The following is a 13240-nucleotide window of genomic DNA, read 5'->3' on the forward strand; positions in this document are numbered from 1 at the left end:
TCATTTAGAGCCGTGTGGTCCAACATGGTTACCACTTACCATCTGCAGGTACTTAAATTTAATGTCCAGTTCCTCCGTCACACAGGTAAAAGAGCTACATGAGAAAAACAGCTACCATGTTAGACAGTGCAGATATAGAACTTTTCCATCGCTGTAGAGAAGTTTGGACAGCACTGATTTAGCGTATATAAGCAGGGGGATTAGAATGTTTTAAAATATCAGACCTGAATATATACATATACATACACATGTGTGTGTGTGTGTGTGTAATCTGTCCCTATCATCTACATTTACATCTTATATTCCTAAGATTATTACAAAACTACCTGTACTGGATGAGGATTTTTTATCATTTAACATGATTTTATTGAATTCTCAGTATACTGTGGATCTGAAGGAATTGGGAAAATGGATTAAGAGACATAAAAATCTGCATAGTAGGAAAACAATGATCAATTATTTGTAGGAACACTGAAAAAATGAGTGGTACAAAACTATTCATGGAAGAAATACAATTTTCTTATAAGTAAATATTGTTATGGCATCAAAACTTTTTAACTTCTTTATATTACTTGAAAGACTATGCCATCTTAGGCAGACTCTTCAAAACATATTTTAGACATTTCCTTGGACTCTTAAAAAGAATATTAGACAGGAAAGCTATGATACATATAAAGTTTCATTGCTTTTTATTTAGTGTTCCCTGGTACCAGAAACATGTAGGCAAGTTAAAGGAAGCTCAATGAGGAGAAACAGAATTGACTGTAAGAAAAGATACTGATTTAGGAGAAAATATTATATATAGATAACCAAATGATTTTTATAAGATCATAATAACTAAATGCAAATAAATGGAGGATAAAAACTTCAAAGGAAATCCTTAGTAATGAGGTAAGGGTATCAGTTGGACAAATCCAGTAATGTAAATGAGGCCAAATTCAAGAGAATTTTAATAGATTTCAGAAACCAATGTTTATTTTCACGTGTGAAAATAGCCTTTCTTCAGTTGATCAGTGGCAAAAGCAGTGCACATTACTTAGCACTGATTATTTTTAGGACTAGACAAAGAGCATGTATGAATGACCCACAGACATGAACAACAGTGGGGGAACTGACTGTGGGAGTGGGGGTGGGATGGGCAAAGGAGGGCAAAGGGGAAAAAATTGGGACAAATGTAATAGATAACAATAAAAAATGATTTTAAAAAGTACCTTGGAACAAGAGTCTGGTACTGATGACCTAATGTTGTACTTTCTTTTCATTTTACTTCTCATAATGCTATAATTTATCATCTTTTTCTAGAAATAGTTTTCAAGACCTAACAGGATATCTCCAAAGAGATAAACCAACAGGTTTCCTCCTAGAAGGAAGTAACATGTGTGCTGATGGAGTTCATTCAGAAAGGAGTCTGCACTTACTCCTACTATTATCTCCAATATCCACCTCCTCATTTAATTCTTTTGACATTTTATTTTAAATACATATGGTATAAATTTATAAAGGGAAAAATGCTGTAGTGGAAAAGAGAATAAACTTGATAAAAACTAGGAAAAGTAAATACACACAAAATGTTTTTCTTAAACATTTAAATCTGTACAGAAGTCTACATGATATCCTGAGTACATTGTTTTTTAATGAAAGTGTTCCATATTTCAGACAATCCAAAGATATCAAATGGTGTGGTAGTTGCTATAGAAACTATTCTCTTTTAATAAAACTCAGATTAAATAACTGCATAAAACAAATTCAAATTTGAAATGTAATTACTATTCTAAAGCATATTTATATATTTGATCTTATAATGATTACAGAAAATAAGATAAAATATTAAGGATACCTTTTATGTGTACAAAACCAATGGCAGCTACAAACTTAATTGCAACTCTTCCCTTAAATACAATAGTGTTGGGTATAATGAAATTTTATTTTATAATAAAAACTCATACAATCTCCGTACCACTCTACTGCTACTTGGAAAAGTGCTCATTTGCATGCAGTGAAGCATTTCTAAAATTTATTATTTTTCATAAATGGTGTAAACTCAGGGCAAGCATAAAAGATTCCCTAAAGGTTTGTATACATCAGATCAATATTAAGTAAATGGCCAGCAAGTAACCACTGAAATTCTACAGCAGGTGACTTGACATAATGGGCCAGAAAGGTTCTCGCTATCTAGCACTTTCTTCTAGTCTGCAGAGCCAAGGTCCAGGCTCCCAAGGGTTGTACACTACTGACTTATCACTTGCCATAGTGGAATATCATGGGTTTTGGAATCAAATAGAACAAGCTTCAAGTTCTAGCTATCACATTTATAAGCTATGATATTCAGAGCAAGACTTAACCTCTCTAATATTTTGTACAATGCCTAGCATGATTTCTACACATATCTGGTGCCCACTGCCCGATAGCTTCTGTTATTATTACTATTACTACTATGACAATTATGTTGCTACTATTGCTGTTAAAGTACAACAACAAAGGAAAGCCATGGTAACCTTTCTGACTTTTGTTTCCTTTTTTAACATGTCTGTAACAGTCTTCATGAGGGGTTCACTGAAAGGCAGGGTAAGTGGTACCAATCGTGTGTTTAATAGAACTGGCTGTAATCTGGCTGTGGAGCTGAGACCTGCTTGGGTTTCTCTCAATCCCCTGCTTAACTCACCCACTCCTCTGTCAGATACGTAAGAGGAGACAAGCAGACACCATTCTGGAAGAGTTCACCAAAACAGAGCCAACAACACCTAGAATTGCTTATTATTTAATTCACTTTTTAAGTTTGAATTGGATTCTATCTGTGAGTCTGCCCCCACTTTCCTTATTAGTGGGCAGGGGGAGGTGAGAGGGTGGAGGGATTGAGCAAGAAGGAAAAAGGACTCATGGACATGGACAACAGTGTGGTGATTGCTGGGGAGAGGGGAGTATAAGAGGACTAAATCATCATGGAAAAAAAATACAATAAAGATTAAATCAAAAAATAGAAAGTGAAAAAAAGTTTGAATTGGAGAATTTTCATTCACACATTCTTTTCTCAGACAGGCTTTCCACGATCATATATATATATACTCTTTCTATATGAGCATATACATAGCACTTTTCTCCATGTATTTTTGTATTGTGTTAAACTGAGCGCATTACAGGCCCCTATTAATGGCCATCTATTGCATAAGAACCCCTATATCTGCAGAAGTATTCTTCAAAGAATCTTCTATCTTCCATTCTAACCTGGACAGATTCATTTTCTAGACCAGCTGCTTAGCCATCAACTTCTGATTTTCCTTCATTGTCTTCTGGGATTGGATCCACTTTTCTCTTTCTTCACATTCTCCTTAGTTTTCCTGATATATATCACTAAGTAACCTGCTGAGATAGGAAACCTCAGAGACGCAAATTCTGACTTATTATATCTCTCAACATGGAATTAATATATCTTTACATTAACCGAAAATTTGGCTGAACATGGAATTCCAGGTTGACCGGTCAAGATGGAGGCATAGGTAAACACGCTTTGCCTCTTCACACAACCACAGAAAGAATTACAACGAGACCTCAAAACAAATAACACCCAGAACTGTAAGAAAACCAAGCTATATGGAAGTCCAACAACCAAGGATTTAAAGAAGCCGCATTCATCCTGCCTTTACTATGTTAGGCCATGCAACTAAGACAGGGAGTCAATGCAGGTCTACCTAATACACAGAAACAAACACAGGGAGGCTGCCAAATTGAGGAGACACAGAAATATGGCCAAAATGAAAGAACAGGGAGAAGAAAAAAAAAAAAACAGAAAAAGAACTAAATAAAACGGAGATAAGCAAACTACCAAATGCAGAGTTCAAAACACTGGTAATCAAGATGCCCAAAGAACTCGTTGAGTATGGCAACAGCATAAAAAAGTCCCAGGAGGAAATGAAGGTTACATTAAGTGAAATAAAGACACAATTACAGGGATCAACAGTGGAGTGGATGACACCAGGAATCAAATCAATGATTTGGAACATAATGAAGAAAAATATATTCAATCAGAACAAGAAGAAAAAAAAGAGAATTGGTTAAGGAGCATCTGGGACAACTTCAAACATACCAACATTCAAATCATAGGGGTGCCAGAGGAGAAGAGGAAGAGCAAGAAATTGAACTTACTTGAAAAAATAATGAAAGAAAACTTCCCTAATTTGGTGAAGGAAATAGACATACAAGTCCAGGAAGCACAGAGAGTCCCAAACAAGCTAGATCCAAAGAGAACCACACCAAGATACATCATAATTAACATGTCAAACATTAAAGATATAGAGAGAATCTTAAAAGCATCAAGAGAAAAGCAGAGGCTTACATATGAAGGAGTTCCCATAAGCCTGTCAGGTGATTTCTCAAAAGAAATTCTGCAGGCTAGAAGGGACTGGCAAGAAGTATTCAATGTGATGAAAAGCAAGGGCCTACAACTTACATTACTCCATCCAGCAAAGCTATCATTTAGAATGGAAGGGCAGATAAGGAACTTCTCAGACAAGGTAAAGCTAAAAGAGCTCGTCATTACCAAGCCATTATTATATGAAATGTTAAAGGAATTCATTTAAGAAAAAGAAGATCAAAACTATGAACATTAAAATGGCAATAAACTCACCATTATCAACAATTGAATCAGAACAGAAACAGAACCATAAATATGGAAATCATTTGGCAGGCTATCAGTTGGGATGGGGAAGGGGGAGAATGGGGGAAAAGATGCAGGGATTAAGAAGTACAAATTGGTAGGTACAGAACAGACAGGGGGATGTTAAAAAAACAGTATAGGAAATGGAGAAGCCAAAGAACTTATGTGCATGACCCATGGACATGAGCTAAGGGCAGGGAACTGCTGGAAGGAATGGGTGGGACTGAGTGGAAGGGAGCAAAAGGGGGAAAACTGGGGCAACTGTTATAGCATAATCAATAAAATATATTTTGAAAACAAAAAAAGGAAAGAGAAGATTAAAACTATGGGTTTAACAGGATTCTTCAAGAAGAAGACATAGACCAAGAAAAGTGAGCTAAGGGTAGAATCCTGGCAACACTAGGATAAAAAGGAGTCAATAAGACTAAGAAAACATACCTGGACAAATGTTAAGTAAAATCACTTATTCTATCTTTCAGCCAGCATTTCTTGCCCACAGTCCTATGTGCTTAGAAAAGACATGTTATGGAAGCCAAAAGAAAAGTGATTCAAAGTTCCTAGGAAACTTGGAGTTAGCAATTAGGAGATAATTACTGAGCTTGGAGAGTGCATTTTCCTTACAGTGGTAGGTGTGAAAGCTGGATGGTGAGTTGAGCAAGTGAAGTGATGAAAAAGAAATCACAAATACAGTAGTTCCCCATTATCCATGGTTTTGATTTCCATAGTTTCAGTTACCCACAGTCAACCGTGGTCTGAACATATTAAATGGAAAATTCCAGGAATAAATACTTAGTAAGTTTTAAATTGTGCACCATTCTGAGTAGTATGATGAAATCTCATACCATCCCACTTAATTCCACCAGGGCATAAATCATCCCTTTGTCCAGCCTATCCATTCTGTATACACTACCCACCCTTTGGTCACTTAGTAGCCCTCTCAGTTACCAGATTAATTATCAGATATTTCAATAGACAGAGACCACGGAGCTTTTTATCAGCATATTGATATAATTGTTCTATTTTATTAATAGTTATTGTTGTTAGTCTCATTTATAAAGTAAACTTTATCATAGGTAGATACATATAGAAAAAACATAATATGTATAGGGTTCAGTACTATCTGTGGTTTCAGGCATCCACTGGGAATTTTGGAACATATCCCCTGTGGATAAAGGGGAGCTAGTGTATAGACTTTCAAAAAGCCTCACTAGGAAGCAACAGCTAAAAAGGATATTTGTTTGAGGAATGGATTTGCAGTTCTGCAGAAAGAGACACTTGTAAGAATGTTCATGTACCATTAGTAAGGAGCCAGTAGTAGATAGAGGCCTTTCAGCATACCCTTTAACAATTCATGTGTTTGCTGCTCAGCTTTTCATAAATGATAGCTTACTTAAAGTATCTATTCTTAGCTATAGAGTTTAGCTCTTTGAATGTAATGACCCTTGATCTTCAATATTTCTTTGGTTCATTTAAAAAGAACAGTTGCAATTATACCATATTTAATAACACTTTAAAATCAACCATGCTGTTGATCCTCACACATACTATTTCTCTGTTTACAAATGAGTACCTGATGTTTAAAGAGGAGTAAAACCTTTCCCCAAACTAGCAAATTGAAAGGTTCTTGAGAAAAAGTCTAATTTCTCCTACTATAATGCCTTTTAAATTATATCCTACTGTTTCTTTATTAAGGATATTCCAAATACTGTAACAGATCACTGAGATCCTGGAACAGATTAATTCTTCTCATTCCTTTTATCTAACTATATCATACAAACAGAAGTGTACACAAATCATAAACATGAAGACCAATGAATTACCACACAACACACTTGTGGAAGTCATCATCGGCCATCGTCATCGTCAATGATGACTTGTGGAAGTAGAACATCAAGAAGTAGAACATTTCCAGAATCCCAAAGTCACCATATTGCCCCCTTCCCAATACTGTCTCCTATTCCTCCCCAAAAGTAAATCCTGTCCTGACTTCTAACACTCTGGAGTAACTTTTACTGTTCCTTGACTTTATACTAATGAAATCATATGAAATATATTATTTTGTATCACTTTCTTTCACGTGTTGCTGTGGTGCATTCACTCTCATTGCTGTAAATTATTCCATTATAGTAATAAATAATTTTTCTAACCATTCTGTTGATGACCATTTGGATTGCAACAATTTTCAGCTATTACAAATAACACTGCTATCAACATTCTTGAACATGTCTTTTGGTGCACAAACATATACGTCTGGGGGAAGGGTATATACCTAATAGTGTGTCATAGGGTGCACGTGCATATGCCCAACTTAAATAGATGCTACCAAACTGTTTTCCAAATGGTTGTACCAGTTTATACTCCCACCAGCAGTTTATATGGGTCCAGATCTTGTGTGGTAGGTTCATTTTGAAAATATTTTGCACCAATCTATCACATATTTTTAAATTATATTTTATTGTTTATGCTATTACAGTTTTCCCAGCTTTTCACCCTTTGCCCTAATCTACTCAGCTCCCCATCCCCTCAGGCAATCTCCACACCACTGTCCACATCCATGGGTCATGCATATATGTTCTTCGGCTACTATTCCCTATGCTGTACTTAATATCCCCATGTCTATTCTGTAACTACCAATTTGTACTTCTTAATCCTTCATCTTTTTCACTCATCATATTTTTATTTAATATCACATTCTTTTAAAACCAATATTTTGCTAATCTTTCTTTTTTATTGAATCCCAAAGTGCCATAAATTTCTTACTAAACTTAATGAATTAACTTATTTATGTGATACCAATACCCACCACAAACAAAAAAATAATACCTATATTCTTCTATGTACTCTAAACATATCTCATACCACTAGTTACCTGTTATTCCAAATTATAACACAGGGGAACAATTTTTAAAATAATTCCCATTGAGTTTGATTTTTCAGCTGTTTTAGACTTAAATAGACATGCTGATTTCAAAACTGCAGTTAGTTTTCTTCTATCACGTCAAGTTTTTCTCTCTAGCTTATCTTAATGCAATCACTCTAGGCAGGATTGAGCCTGGATCAAGGGAAGCACTAGTGCTCTACTATTGGCTGAGAGTAAACCTCCCTCGAATGGGGAGGGGTGAGGGATGACCTTGGAGACCAGGGACAGGTTCATGCTTGTCTAGGCTATTCAGTTACACATGAGACAATATGGAGAGAGGTGGTGTGCCACTCTGTATACTGAATCGTATTCCGAAGTTTAGTCCTACTTTCGATCAAGAGAAAGGGCATTTCTGCAGTACTTTCGAAGTGATGGTGGCTTTGTGTATTGCCATAACATACATCGTTTAATGGAGGAATTGGGAATTCCAATCGTTAATGCAACTGAATGGCAATTGTTCATCGATAGCTCAAAGCAAAGCTTGAAGTGTGTCCTCCTCCACAATGGCAATTTATTTGGTGCAGTCCCAATTGGCCAGTCAGTTTGTTTTTGTGAAGAATATGAAGATAAAGACAGTCATTATTCTGTTGTAATATCAGAAGCACAATTGGATTATCTGTGTTGACCTTAAAATGGTCTGCTTCCTTCTTGGTCAGCAACGCAGATACACCAAGTATCCCTGTTTTCTGTGTATGTGGGACAGCAGAGCTCATGGGAAGCATTGGGTGGAGTCGAATTGGCCTCCAAGATCTGACCTCAAACCTGGTGATCCAAACATTCTACAGGAGGCACTTGTTGACAGAAAGAACATTATATTCCCACCTCTTCACATAAAACTGGGTCTCGTGAAGCAATTTGTTAAAGCTTTGCCAACTGAAGGAGACTGTTTTAAGTATCTCATTTTGGCATTTCCAAGCCTGTTGTTTGAAAAGATAAAATACCTTAATATGTATGTTTGGTAGCAGAATTTTACTACTTGTACACTATTTGACTTACAGTCACAATATATAGCCTTTATATGAATAAAATAACTAAATAAACAGTATATTCAGGTAATTTTTCTTTATTTTCCTTTGTACATACATTTTGCACGATTTTGGGGACAAAGGGAGGGTATCCTGTACCTTAAAAATTTGATGTGACAGAGAAAATCTGGGGTCAATTTTGGATTCAGATGCCAAAATTTCACCAAAAACAAGTGTCAGTTCTAACTCAACCACAATTGTGTTCCCCAATGTAACCTTTCTTTTTCTCCTCTCATATCTCTTTGTAAAAAAATGTTTGTGTGATACCTGAATGACTATCTAACATCATCTATCCCCCAAAGACCACAGAAGATTTGATTGGGTAATCACTTATTCCCCTGGGAAAACACTTACCTGCTGCTAAAGGAAATGATCTATATGCTTAAGGGACGGGAACAGATTTATAAAACCCATCACCATATACTAAGTATGATTATCAACTATATTTAATACTTTGTAGTGCTTTGTTTCATGCTAAGTCATTAGAGTAACCCTAATTTTATCCATAAATGTCAAGAAAAGGTAGAAATACAGTATCAATCATAGGAGTTTTGAAATTATTTATGTTAAGAAACAAGCCAACGAGCTTTGGTATATTGTTAACACTTTTACATTGGCATTATGATAACAAGAGCTGAACTATCTAAAATGGTTCTTCTTAAAGGTAAACCAATTCAGCAGTTTTTAATAATTAGGTCACCAAGTTGACATATCATTAGACAGATGAGATTCAAGGGATATGTTATCAGTATTCAAATATATTTTTCTAAAAATGTGAGAAGCTATATAAAATTGCAATATAACAACAAATGAAATAATGGTAAGCTTTTTTGTGTTTGGTGTCATTCATCTAAAACATGTCAAACACATATAATATGTAAAGTAACTACAAATTCAAAAACATCCAATGAGCTCATGCCTTGTTCAAGTACTATAAAGTACTGTGAACTTGAAAGTCATATACTTTCTCACAAAGTAACTCTAAATTTGTTTAACAAAGACTTATACTATATGCTTAGCACTATACTAAGTACTTTGCAAATATTAACTCAATTATTTGTTAAACAGTCATAGGTAAATAGTCAGAATTTGAACTCAGGCAATCTAACCCAAGTTCATTCTACTGACAACACAAATAACTGAAACTACACATATAAGTATAATCAAAATAATTAACCTTGTTTTTATTTTTAATAATAAATCTGAGCTATATTTGGCCTTTTCAGAGAAGGAAAACTCTGATTCCAAAAAACCTCCACTGCCTTGCGGCATACCTCTTCAGGGGAAAGGCTAAGGGAGTAAACCCCGACAGAAAATCCGGAGCCGGAGTCCCTAAGGCGGTTTGACGTTGTAGTCAACACCGGCAACTCCTGCGGCGCACCTGAAGCCAAGCTGTATTGACTCCGTCTTTCCCTTGGATTCTTCAGCTGCGAAGAGAGGGGGGGTCTGCTGCATGGGCAACAGCAGACCCTCCATATCACCCTGCCCAGGCTCTGTAGCTTCAGCTTCACTGGAGAGGACACTCCAGCGTCATTGCAAGATGTCGATTCAACACGGGAGGAGACAGATACCGTGTCACTCCCGAGTCGGACTGCACAGCCATTCTCGGCGGTGCAGATAGACTCTTAAGAAGCTACACCATCGTCTCTCGAGGCTCTGTAGCTTCAGCTTCACTGGAGAGGACACTCCAGCGTCATTGCAAGATGTCGATTCAACACGGGAGGAGACAGATACCGTGGCACTCCCGAGTTGGACTGCACAACCATTCTCGGTGGTGCAGATAGACTCTTAAGAAGCTACACCATCGTCTCTCCAGACGGACGGCTGCCGACATTTGGCCTTTTAATCCTTTATTCCAGGGAAGTTATTTTTTACCATTTATTTAAGGTACAAAAGTACATATAAAGACACAAAGGCAAGAAATATAGCCCTTGGCTACATGCATATTCAGCTTGTTTAAAAGAGTATTTCATCAGTTTTATACTTTCATTAAGAGAAAATACAAAAATACATCTACCTTTGAAAAGTATGAAGCTTCTTTTAAATAGTCTAGAACTAAAAACCAAGAGAGAATAAAAGTAGCTTGAACTTGTTCTCTAATTACTCTTTAATCAAGGATGCAATCTGAATCAAATTTCTATCTGCCCATTTATCTAGCCTTTTCTAAGCATACTATCAAGAGTACCAATAGGCAAGTTTCATTGTATTACTCTGAAGGGAAAGAGGAAATAAGAGAACTGGAAGGCCATTTAGTCAATTTCCTGCTGGGGCATTTTATTTTCTCTATATTTCCCAGGGCTGTGCAGAGCTACAATAGAGAATAAACCTTTTCCCCTCAATGACATAGAATGTTTCTGGCAAAATGAAAATATGTTGATGTTATTTTGTTCTGCATTTTTTTTATTGAGACATAATTGACATATAACATTGTGATATACTGTGAAATGATTACTGTAGTGTAATTAACATCCATCTCCAAGGGTAGTTACAAATGTTTTTTCTTGTGACAATAACTTTTAAGATCCATTCTCTTAACAACTTTTAAGTATATGATATAGTATTGTTAACTATGCTCAATATTCTATACATTACATTTCTTAAATTAATTTTTTTAAAAAGAAAGCCTGCCTGCAGGAAGCAAAAGAAAATTGATCCAAGTCTTTGCTTTCCGCATCTGATCAGATTTCCACTCATAATGGCTCTGCTTCCTCTGACTGGTTTCACTATTAACATAAGTAGTTCTAAATCAAATACATCTAAGATCATTACACGTTACCAGAACAACCCAAAGAACATCTGGAAAAACTTTGGTTCTACAGTTATAAATATCACTTCGATCCCCATTCTCCCTAAACTCAAGCCCGGCTCTTAAAATTACTTTAAAAGTAGTAGGAGTAGTAACTGAAAGAGAATTAGTATTAGTATCAGAACTATATCTTGTACTATGTACTCAAAAATGTTTCTTTCTCCAGCAAACCTGAGCATCTCAGTAGAGTAAGCTGTTGAATATCCAAAAAAACACCACAAAAATGCCTCAGTGATAATACCTTACATATGAAGAGTGCTACACAATTAACGACAGAAATAAAAGTGTACCATTTACTGTAAGAAAAAGTGAGACTCAGAGAAGTTGCCATACATGCGCAAGATCACACAGCTAGACTGCTACCACTCAGATCTTCAACTCAGTCAAGTGTAAATGCACTGCCTCGGTTCCCAGGTAGGCTGAAAGAATAGATGTTTGCGCATCAACATAAACTAATGGATTAATTTCTCAAAAAGCAGCACATGACAGAGCTTTAAGGAAAGAGGAGGCAACACATGTTCATTTTAAATATAAAGAAGGCTGATCTTTGGGAGATCCGTGGCTGGATGCCCTGCCCAGGGAGAAAAGGCTCTGATGGGACATCACTAATAAAGTATGATCTGGGCCGTCAGTAACAATGAGGGGACAAGCCCAGGAGAGACATGTTACATAGATAAGTAGGCCTATAATGGTTATACCATCTGTACTACAGGTTTAGCTGGCACTTTTATTTCTACTAGCTGAGGAGTTTCTTTTCCTCACAACAAACAAAGAGCAGATATCTTCTCACAACTTTAGGACTTGCTCAAACAAATCCAAAAGTGACACTAATGAACTGCCTCTACTTAGACCATTTAGAAATCCCCCCTTTTATTAAATTTATTTTTCAGTTACTGTTGACATGTAATATTATATTAGTTTCAGATGTACACCATATCAATTAGACATTTATATACCTTACAAACTAATCACCCTGAAAAGTCTAGTACCCACCTGGAACCATACATAGTTATTCAATATTATCGACTATATTCCCTATGCTGTACTTTACATCCCCATGACTATTTTTATAACTGGAAATTTGTACTTTTTAATCCCTTCACCTTCTTCACCCATCCCTCAAGCCCCCTCCCATCTGGTGACCATCAATCTGTTCTCCATATCTATGAGTTTGTTTCTGTTTTATTTTATTTTTTAAATTCCACATATAAGTGAAATCATAAGGTATTTCTGTCTTCCTTATTTCACTTAGCATAATGCCCTCTAGGTCTACTGTTAATAGGATTATAAATTGGTACAGCCACTATGGAAAAGAGTATGGAGGTTCCTCTAAAAACTAAAAATAGAACTACAATATAACCCAGTAATTCCACTTCTGGATATTTATCTGGAGAATTATCATTTATTTTAAATCAAGAGATGTTGCTTTACTGACATCAAAAGAAAAATTAAAAAGCTACATGCTTATAACTTGTCTCTTTAAAAATAAGAAGGGCAAATATAAAATGCCATTCTAATTGCCTCTGTTATCCTGAAATGCTCCAGAAAGCCCCCAATACTTGTATTATCTCTTCACAGTATTATCTCCTCACAGTATTATCTCCTCACAGAAACCACAGATCTCATATTAGTTGAAAAATATAAAAATACAAAAGAGCATCTGAAAGCCAAGACATGTTTTAATTCTCTCCTGGTGGTTATGCCTTTAATAAAAAAGAGTAATTGAATGATATACTTAAGAGGGTGAGGAGTTGGGGGATAGCTAGAGATCATCTGTTAAACCCCCTACCTCTAGACATACTGTGTTTTAAAGCAATTTTGTAAAACAATCCAAACAA

At 35.9% G+C, this 13240-nt stretch overlaps 1 protein-coding gene across 1 annotated transcript in view; it reads right to left on the reverse strand.

The window, feature by feature from the left end:
* Window positions 1–13240, reverse strand: part of AGBL4 (AGBL carboxypeptidase 4) — a 1058495-nt gene that overhangs the window by 1027037 nt on the left and 18218 nt on the right. The window lies entirely within an intron of this gene.

The sequence above is a fragment of the Furipterus horrens genome, unplaced genomic scaffold, assembly GCF_987537825.1.
Source record: "Furipterus horrens unplaced genomic scaffold, mFurHor1.1.pri manual_scaffold_3, whole genome shotgun sequence".
Classification (NCBI taxonomy): Eukaryota; Metazoa; Chordata; class Mammalia; order Chiroptera; family Furipteridae; genus Furipterus; species Furipterus horrens.